Source organism: Panthera onca, chromosome B1 (genome assembly GCF_046562875.1).
Source record: "Panthera onca isolate mPanOnc1 chromosome B1, mPanOnc1 haplotype 2, whole genome shotgun sequence".
NCBI classification, from domain to species: Eukaryota; Metazoa; Chordata; class Mammalia; order Carnivora; family Felidae; genus Panthera; species Panthera onca.
In genome coordinates, this window is record NC_138342.1 from 108,330,023 (window position 1) to 108,341,149 (window position 11,127).

An 11,127-nucleotide genomic window follows, 5' to 3' on the forward strand; every position below is an offset into this window, starting at 1 on the left:
AACCAAAAAAACAGTGGAACAGATCAATGAACCAGAAACTGGTTCTTTGAAAGAATTAACAAAATTGATAAACCACTAGCCAGTTTGATCAAGAAGAAAAAGGAAAGGACCCAAATGAATAAAATCAAGAAGAAAGAGGAGAGATCATAACTAACACAACAGAAATAAAAACAATAATAAGAAAATATTATGATTAATTATATGCCAATAAAAAGGGCAATCTGGAGGAAATGGACAAATTCCTAGAAACATATACACTACCAAAACTGAAACAGGAAGAAATAGAAAATTTGAACAGACCCATAACCAGGAAGGAAATGAAATTAGTAATAAAAAATCTGCCAAAAAACAAGAGTCCAGGGCCAGATGGCTTTCCAAGGGAATTCTACCAAACATTTAAGGAAGAGTTAACATCCATTCTCTTGAAAGTGTTCCAAAAAATAGAAATGGAAGGAAAACTTCCAAACTCTTTCTATGAAGCCAGCATTACCTTGATTCCTAAACCAGACAGAGACCCCACTAAAAAGGAGAACTATAGACCAATTTCCCTGATGAACATGGAGGCAAAAAGCCTCAACAAGATATTAGCCAACCAGATCCAACTATACATTAAAAAAATTATTCACCACGACCAAGTGGGATTTATACCTGGGATGCAGGGCTGGTTCAATATCCACAAAACAATTAACATGATTCATCACATCAATAAAAGAAAGGACAAGAACCATATGATCCTCTCAATAGATGCAGAGAAAGCATTTGACAAAATACGGCATCCTTTCTTGATAAAAACCCTCAAGAAAGTAGGGATAGAAGGATCGTACCTTGAGATCATAAAAGCCATATATGAATGACACACCACTAATATCATCCTCAATGGGGAAAAACTGAGAGCTTTCCCCTAAGGTCAGGAACAAGACAGGGAGGTCCACTGTCGCCACTGTTATTCAACATAGTATTGGAAGTCTTAGCCTCTGCAATCAGACAACACAAAGAAATAAAAGGCATCCAAATCAGCCAGGAGGAGGTCAAACTTTCACTCTTTGCAGATGACATGATACTCTATATGGAAAACCCAAAAGGTTCCACCAAAAAACTGCTAGAACTGATTCATGAATTCAGCAAAGTTTCAGGATATAAAATCAATGCACAGAAATCGGTTGCATTCCTATACATCAACAATGAAGCAACAGAAAAAGAAATCAAGGAATTGATCCCATTTACAGTTGCACAATAAACCATAAAATACCTAGGAATAAATCTAACCAAAGAGGTGAAAAATTATACACTGAAAACTATAGAAAGTTTATGAAAGAAATTGAAGAAGACACGAAAAAATGGAAGAAGATTCCATGCTCCTGGATAGGAAGAACAAATATTGTTAAAATGTTGATACTACCCAAAGCAATCTACATATTCAATGCAATCCCTATCAAAGTAACACCAGCTAGAACAAACAATCCTAAAATTTGTATGGAACTGGAAAAGACCCCTATTAACCAAAGCAATCTTGAAGAAGAAAACCAAAGCAGAAGACATCACAATCCCAGACTTTAAGGTATATTACAAAGCTGTAATCAAGACAGTATGGTACTAGCACAAGAAGAGACACTCATCAATGGAATAGAATAGAGAACCCAGAAATGGACCCACAAACGTATGGCCAACTAATCTTTGACAAAGCAGGAAAGAATATCCAATGGAATGAAGACAGTCTCTCCAGCAAATGGTGCTGGGAAAACTGGACAGCGACATGCAGAAAAATGAACCTGGACCACTTTTTTACACCATACACAAAAATAAAACGGATGAAAGCCCTCAATGTAAGACAGGAAGCCATCAAAATCCTCGAGGAGAAAGCAGGGAAAAACCTCTTTCATCTTGCCTGCAACAACTTCTTACTCAACACAACACGTCTCCACAAGCAAGGGAAACAAAAGCAAAAATGAACTATTGGGACCTCATCAAGATAAAAAGCTTCTGCACAGCAAAGGAAACAATCAGCAAAACTAAAAGGCAACCGATGGAATGGGAGAAGATATTTGCAAATGACTTATCCGATAAAGGGTTAGTATCCAAAATCTATAAAGAACTTCTCAAACTCAACATCCAAAAAACAAATAATCCAGGGAAGAAATGGGCAAAAGACATGAATAGAACTTCTCCAAAGAAGACATCCAGATGGCCAACCGACACATGAAAAAATGCTCCATCACTCATCATCAGGGAAATACAAATCAAAACTACCATGAGATACCACCTTACACCTGTCAGAATAGCTAACATTAACAACTCAGGCAACAACAGATGTTGGAGAGGATGTAAAGAAAGAGGTTCTCTTTTGCACTGAAGATGGGAATGCAAACTGGTGCAGCCACTCTGGAAAACAGTATGGAGGTTTCTCACAAATTTAAAAATAGAAGTACCCTATGACCCAGCAATTGCACTACTAGGTATCTATCCAAGGGTCACAGATATGCTGTTTGGAAGGGGCACATGCACCCCAATGTTTATAGCAGCACTACCAACAATGGCCGAAGTATGGAAAGCGCCCAAATGCCCATCAATGGATGAATGGATAAAGAAGATGTATACATATACAATGGAGTATACTTGGCAATCAAAAAGAATGAAATCTTGCCATTTGCAACTACGTGGATGGAACTAGAGGGTATTATGCTATGTGAAATTAGTCAGAGAAAGACAAGAATCATATGATTTTACTCATATGAGGACTTTAAGAGACAAAACAGATGAACAGAAGGGAAGGAAAACAAAAATAATATAAAAACAGGGAGTGGGGCAAAACAGAAGAGACTCATAAATATGGAGAACAAACAGGGTGGCTGGAGGGGTTGTGGGAGGGGGGATAGGCTAAATGGGTAAGGGGCATTAAGGAATCCACTTCTGAAATCATTGTTTCACTATATGCTAATTTGAATGTAAATTTTAAAAAATAAAAAATAAAAAAATAAAATAAAATTTTAAAAAATGAAAAAGAAAAAAAAAGACAAAGAAAGGTAGAACGGACAAAAAAGGAAGACCAATCTATATTCTGTCTACGAGAGACTCACCTCTGTTTTCTTAATTTATTTTTATTTTCTTATTTTATTTATGAAAACACTAGAAACTATAGTTTATTTGTTAACAACTCGGTGTCTGTCCATGATGGAGACACAAGGGTATGGGATAAGCTTAAGATCAGGGGAGTGACTCTTTGTGTTGATTCTTATAGGAGATTGTGAGTTTTTTCCAATAACAGTTATTGATAAGAGTCAACTGAGTGCATGTACAGTTACTGAAAATTCACTACACAGTTTAGTTATTAATTTACTTTTATATTTAAGTTGTATGCCATTGTGAAAAATCTTGAGAGAATTGAATATTACAGTGTATAATATGTCTGCATTTCTGATTTTTCAACTTGCTGGTTAAACTGTCTACAAGTGTCTTTGCGCTTGTCTGTTCTTGGGGAAGAAAATGTCAAATTGAATATAATTAAGTTTATCAGCTTTTACAGAGAGTTATTTCCACTCTACCACATAAGGACTCTTTCTGTGTACTATATATAGGTTATAAAAGTGTAAGCAAACATGCAGAACTTTTGTCACTGAAGAATATTTTATGTTTTAAGTAATTAACACTGTATTTGAAAATAAAAAGTAACATCTTCAATACTGAAAATTTCTTAGCCATTACTTCTTTGAATATTCCCCCTTCCCATTTTCTCTGTCCTATAACTATTATTTATTTATTTACATCCAAGTTAGTTAGCATATAGCACAATAAAGATTTCAGCAGATTCCAGTGATTCATCCCCTATGTATAACAACCAGTGTTCATCCCGTGTCTTCCTTAATGCCCTTTACCCATTTAGCTCATCCCCTCACCCTCCAGCAACCCTCAGTTTGTACTCTGTATTTAGAGTCTCTTATGTTTTGTCCCCCTCCTTGTTTTTACATTATTTTTGCTTTCCTTCCCTTATGTTCATCTGTTTTGTATCTTAAATTCCACATGAGTGAAGTCATATGATATTTGTCTTTCTCTGACTTATTTCACTTAGAATAATATAGTCTAGCTCCATCCACGTAGTTGCAAATGGCAAGATTTCATTCTTTTTGATTGCCAAGTACTATTCCAGTGTGTGTGTGTGTGTGTGTGTGTGTGTGTGTGTGTGTATCACTTCTTCTTTATGTTGAGCACTTTTTCATATGTCTGTTAGCCATCTGGATATCTTCTTTGGAGATGTGCCTATTCATGTCTTTTGCCCATTTCTTCACTGGATTATTTGTTTTTTGAGTGTTGAGTTTGATAAGTTCTTTATAGATTTTGGATACTGATGCTTTATCTGATATGTCATTTGCAACTATCTTCTCCTATTCCATCAGTTGCCTTGCTGTGCAGAAGCTTTTTATCTTTATGAGGTCCCAATAGTTCATTTTTGCTTTTGTTTCCCTTGCCTCCAAAGATGTGCTGAGTAAGAAGTTGCTGTGTCTGAGGTCAAAGAGGTTGTTGCCTACTTTCTTCTCTAAGATTTTGATGGCTTCCTGTCTTACTTTTAGGTCTTTAATCCATTTTCAGTTTGTTTTTTGTGTATGGTGTAAGAAAGTGGCCTGGGGTTCATTTTTCTGCATGTTGCTATCCAGTTTTCCCAGCACCATTTGCTAAAGAGACTGTCTTTTTACCATTGGATATTCTTTCCTGCTTTGTCAAAGATTAATTGGCCATATGTTTGTGGGTGTATTTCTGGGGTCTTTATTCTGTTCCATTATCTGAATGTCCATTTTTTTGAGACCCACCTTTAACCTAAAGATGCATACAGACTGGAAGTGAAGGGATGGAAAAACATTCACTATGAAAATGGAAGGCACACATAAGCCATGGTGACAATACTTATATCAGACAAAATAGACCTTAAAAAACGATGTAACAAGACACAAAAGAACATTATATAATGATAAAATGACCAACCCAATGAGAAGATATAGCAAATGTAAAAATCTATGCACCCAACACTAGAGCACATAAATACATAAAGCAAATATTAATGGCATAAAGAGAGAAATTGATGGTAATATAATAATAGTAAAGGAGTTTCTCAATCCATTTACATTACTATATAGATCATCCAGGCAGAAAATCAATCTGGAAACAATGTTTTTGAATTACACATTAGACCAGATAGACATAACAGACAACATTCCATCCAAAAAGAATAAACATTCCTTCAAAGTGCACATGGAACATTCTCCAGGACATATCACATATTAGGCCAGAAAACCAATCTCAATAAATTTATGAAGAGTGAAATCATATCATGCATCTTTTCCAACTACAACAGTATGAAACTGAAAATGAATCACAAGAAAAAAATGGAAAAAACACAAACACGTGTAGACTAAACAACATGATACTACACAATGAATGGGCCAATGAAGAAATCAAAGAACTAAAAAAAATGCGTAAACATAAAAATGATAACACAATGGTTCAAAATCTCTGGGAACATAGCTAAAGCAGTTCTAAGAAGGAATTCCACAGCAATACAAACCTAACTCAAGAAACAAGATAAAACTCAAAAAAACAATTTAACCTTACACCTTAAGAAGTAGAAAAAGAAGAACAAACAAAGCTCAAGATCTGTTGAAAAAAGGAAATAATAAAGACCAAAGCAGACATAAGTTACATAGACAAAAAAAAAAAAAAAAAAAAAAAGAGAGAGAGAGAGAAAATCAATGAAACCAAGAGCTAGATCTTTGAAAATATAAACAAAATTGGCAAACTCATTGCCAGACTCATCAAGATAAAAAGAGAGAAAGAATAAAAATAAATAAAATCAGAAATGGAGGGACACCTGGGTGTCTCAGTCAATTAAGCATCTGACTCTTGGTTTTGGCTCAGATCATGATCTCATGGTTTCATGAATTTGAGCCTTGCATTTGGGCTCCACGCTGAAGGTGTGGAGCCTGCCCTCTCTCTCTGCCCTTCCCCTACTCATGCTGTCTCTGTCTGTCTCAAAATAAATAAACTTTAAAAAACCAGAAATGGAGGTAAGAAGTAACAACTGATACCACAGGAATACAAAGAATTATAAGAGAATACCATGAAAAATAATGTCCCAACAAACTGAAATTCCTAGAAGAAATGGATAAATTCCCTAGAAACATACAATCTTCCAAAACTGAACCAGGCAGAAATACAAACTTTGAATAGACCAATTACAAGTAACAAAATTGAGGCAGTAATCAAAAAACTATCAAAAGATATAAGTCCAGGACCAGAAGGATTCACAAGTGAATTCTTCCAAATTTTAATACCTATTCTTCCAAATATTCAATACCTATTCTCCTCAAACCATTTCAAAATATGAGAGGAAGAAAAGCTTCCAAATACATTTTCTGAGGCTAACATTACCCTGATACCAAAATCATACAAAACACTCCAAAAAAAGAAAACCACAGGCCAATAGCTCTGGTAAACATAGATGTTAAAAATCCTCTACAAAATATTACCAAGCCACATTCAACAATACATTAAAAGGATCATTCAAATATTCATGTAGGATTTATTCCTGTGCTGCAAGGATGGTTCAAAATTCACAAATCAATGTTATACGCATTAATAAAACAAAGGATTAAACAATCATGTTATCTCAATAGATGCACAAAAAGCATCTGAAAATATTAATTCTCAGCAAAGTGAGTTTTGAGGGAACATATCTCAACATAATAAAGGTCATATATGAAAAATCCAAGCTAACATCATACTCAGTGGTAAAAAACTGAAAGATATTCCTTTAAGATTAGGCACAAGACAAGGATGTCTTCTCTTTCTTGTTCTCTTCTCTTTCTCTCTTCTCTTCTCTTTCATTCTCCATAGTACCAAAAGTCCTAGCCATAGCAATCAGACAAGGAAAAGAGGAGGCATCCATATTGGTAAGAAGAATTTAAACTGCTACTATTTGCAGATGACAGGATACTTTATGTAGAAAAACCTAAAGATTCTACCAAAAAAATCTATTAGAATAAGTGAATCCAGTGAACTTGCAGGATACAAAATTAATACCTAGAAATCAGCTGCATTTCTATATACTAAATAACAAAGTAGCAGAGAGAGAAATTAAGAAAAGTTCCATTTACAACTGCACCAAAAAGAATAAAGTACCTAGGAATAAACTTAATCAAGAAGGTGAAAGACTTATACTCTGAAAACTATAAAACACTGATGAACCAAATTGAAGACACCACAAATAAATGGAAAGATATTCCATGCTCATGGATTGGAAGAACTAATGTTCTTAAAATGTCCATATACCCAAAGCACTCTACAGAATCAATGCAATCCTTATTGAAATACCAATAGCATTTTTCACAGAATTACAACAAATAATACTAAAATTTGTATGGAGCCACAAATGACCCCAAATAGCCAAAGCAATCTTGAGAAAGAAGAAAAAAGCTAGAGGCATCAGAATTCTAGATCTCAAGAGAGATTACAAAGATGTCATAATGAAAACAACAGGGTACTGGGAAAAAAAAAAAAAGACACATACATCAATGAAATACAACAGAGAATCCAGAAATAAACCTACACTTGTATGGTCAGTTGATCTATGACAAAGGAGGCGAGAATTTACATACAATGGTGAGAAGACAGAGTCTTCAATAAATGGTGCTGGGAAAACTGGACAGCCACATGCGAAAGAATGAAACTGGACAGTTTTCTTACACCATACACAGGAATAAACTCAAAACGGATTAAAGACCTAAATATGAGACCCAAAACCATAAAATTTCTAGAAGAAAACATAGGCAGTAATTTCTTTGACAGCAGCCATGGAAACATTTTTCTAGGTATGACTCTTGAGCCAAATGAAACAAAAGCAAAAATAAATATTGGGACTACACCAAATTAAAATGCATTTGCACAGCAAAGGAAACCATCAACAAAACAAAAAGGCACTTTACTGAATGGGAGAAGATATTTGCAAATGATATATCTGATAAGGGGTTAATATCCAAAATATATGAAGAACTCATACAGCACACACACACACACACACACACACATAATTCAATTAAAAATGGGCAGAGAACCTGCAGAGACATTTTTCTAAAACAGACATCCAGGGTGCCTTGGTGGTTCAGTCAGTTGAGCATCCGACTTTGGCTCAGGTCAGGTCATGATCTCACAGCTCATGAGTTCAAGCCCCATGTCAGGTCTGTGCTGACAGCTCAGAGCCTGGAGCCTGCTTTAGATTCTGTGTCTCCCTCCCTCTCTGCCCCTCCCCTGCTTGCTCTCTCTCTCTCTCTCAAAAATAAATATTAAAAAAAAATTTTTTTTGAAGACATCTAGATGGCCACAAACACATGAAAAGAGGTCAACATCATTAAACAAGGAAATGTAAATCAAAACTATAATGAGATACCACCTGCACCTGTCAGAACAGCTGGAACCAAAAAGAACAGAAATAACAAATGTTGATGAGGATGTGGAGAAATAGGAGCCCTGGCATTCTGTTGTGTGTGTTGGTGGGAATGTAAATTGTTATAGTCACTGTAGAAAACAGTATGGAGTTTCCTCAAAAAATTAAAAATAGAAATAGTACATGATCCAGTAATTCCACTATTGGGTATTCACCTAAAGAAAACAAAACACTAGTATGAAAAGATATATGCACCCCTATGTCTACTGCAGCATTATTTACAATACCCAAGATATGAAAGCAACCCAGTGTCCACAGATAGATGAATGGGTAAAGAATACACACACACACACACACACACACACACACACACAGGAATATTACGTAGCGATGAAAAAGGATGAGATCTTGCCATTTGCAATAACGTGGATAGACACATGAAGTATGAAGTGAAATCAGAAAAGACAAATACCATATGATTTCACTTATATGTGGCATCTAAAAAGCAAAATGAATAAACGAGCCAAAAGCAGAATCAGACATATAAATATAGAGAACTGATGGTTGCTAGAAGGGAGGAGTGTGGGGGGATGTGTAAAATGGGTAAAGGGGAATGGAAGATATAGGCTTCCAATTATGGGCTGAATAAGTCACAGAATAAAAGGCACAGAACAGGGAATATGTCCATAATATTATAATAGCATTGTATGGTGACAGAAAGTAGCCACACTTCTGGTGGAACACAGCATAATGTATAGAGCTGTTGAATCACTGTACACCTGATACTAAAGTAATATTGTGTGAATTATACTCAAACAAAAAATAAACAAAATTTAAAACCAAAAACTCTAGGGGCGCCTGGGTGGCTCAGTCAGTTAGGCGGCCGACTTCGGCTCAGGTCATGATCTCCCGGTCCGTGATTTCGAGCCCCGCGTCAGGCTCTGTGCTGACAGCTCAGAGCTTGGAGCCTGTTTCAGATTCTGTGTCTCCCCCTCTCTGACCCTCCCCGTTCATGCTCTGTCTCTCCCTGCCTCAAAAAATAAATAAACGTTAAAAAAAAAATTTTAAACCAAAAACTCTAAAATTTATGTGGAGAGGCAAAAAATCCAGAATAGCCAACATTGTGTGTGTATGTATATATATATACATACATATGCATAACGGAATGTTATTCGGCCATAAAAAGAATGAAATCTTGCCATTTGCAATGACATGGATGGAGCTAGAGAGTAATAAGGCTAGGCCAAATAAATCAGTCATAGAAAGCTATACCATATGATTTCACTCGTGTGTGGAATTTTTTTTTAAGTTTATTTATTTTGAAAGAGAGAAAGAGGGAGGAGCAGAGAGAGAGAGAATCCCAAGCAGGCTCTCTCCATTGCCAGCATGGAGCCTGATGTAGGGCTCAAACCCACAAACGATGAGATCATGACCTTAGCCAAAATCAAGAGTCAGATGCTTAACCAACTAAGCCACTCAGGTGCCCCTCATGTGTGAAATTTAAGAAACAAAACATATGGTCAAAGGAAAAAAAGACACACAAACCAAGAAACAGACTCTTAGCTATAAAGAACAAACCAATGGTTACCAAAGGGGAAGTGTGGGGGGTGGGGGGGGTGGATAGGTGATATTGGTGATGTGGATTAAGGAGTGCACTTGTCATGATGAGAACTGGGTGATGTATGTAATTGTTGAATCACTATATTGTACATCTGAAACTAATATGACACTGTATGTTAACTATACTCGCATTAAAAGAAACAAAAAACAAAAGAAAAACTGCCTTTTTAAAAAAGTCAATATAATACCTGATATTAATGGAATAAAGGATTAACATCCTGCCCCCCCCCAAAAAAAAAAAAAAAACACAAACAAACCCAGTATGGATAGTCAATTATATGAATTTCTAAAAATTCAACGGCAAAGCAAGGCTACTTGGAAGACTGGACTCTGAAACCAACTGTTCAAGCATTAGAACATATAACCTTTAAGGAAGGATTCCAGAAATGAAGGGAAAAGTTGACTTTTTTCTAAATAGTATTTTAGTTTGCAAGTAGACAAACAAGTAAACTTAATATATCCATTAATGTAAAAAAAAGTTTTCCATTTATAAACAGAAGATCTATGTTTGTGTAGTAGTTCATTATAAATCCTTAATGAATACCACAATCTTTTCATCTGCAAAAAGTGGATCATTCCAATCTTATAAAGGTCTCTTTTGGTCGATAAAGTGTGTGAGATCTCTTAAATGTTAAGTGGCTATACAAATGACATTAAAATTCATAGCAATATGCCAAAAATAAAGAACAGAGTTCAATTTCTTAAAGTACCGCACACATTCATTACAGTAACCGATGGAATAAACAGGTGTAAATGGTGTTTAAGCTAGGTAATATTTTTTTTCCTATGCTCTTCTGTCAAGTTTAAACGTTTGAACTCTTAAAATCCTTTACAGAAATGGAACTAGTTTTCCAGACCGTGAATTGAGTAGCCTACCAGCTGTAAGTCTCCTCCTTCAGCCTAGTTCGTTTACTCACAGCGAACCCGGTCTTCTGAAAGCTTGACTGCCAACATTTCCCAGTATTGCCACAAGACGCCGGAGCACTTCCGGTCCTAGGCCCTAATGAAACTTCAGCAAGCCGTGAAGCAGAGCCTGTTACGCATGCGCACCGGGCGCAGCCTCTCCACTGCGGCCGGTCTCT

General features: G+C 35.9%; 1 long non-coding RNA gene across 2 annotated transcripts in view; it reads right to left on the reverse strand.

Annotated features, from left to right (window-relative positions):
* The window catches only part of LOC144616140 (uncharacterized), a 69,701-nt gene extending 58,639 nt beyond the window's left edge, over window positions 1-11,062 (reverse strand). Inside the window, exon 1 of one of the 2 annotated variants that reach the window (XR_013555153.2) lies at window positions 10,963-11,062. This is a non-coding gene — a long non-coding RNA (uncharacterized LOC144616140). The remainder of the gene's footprint in view (window positions 1-10,962) is intronic. The other variant, XR_013555154.1, reaches the window with a different exon arrangement.
* Between the last annotated feature and the right edge of the window lie 65 nt (window positions 11,063-11,127).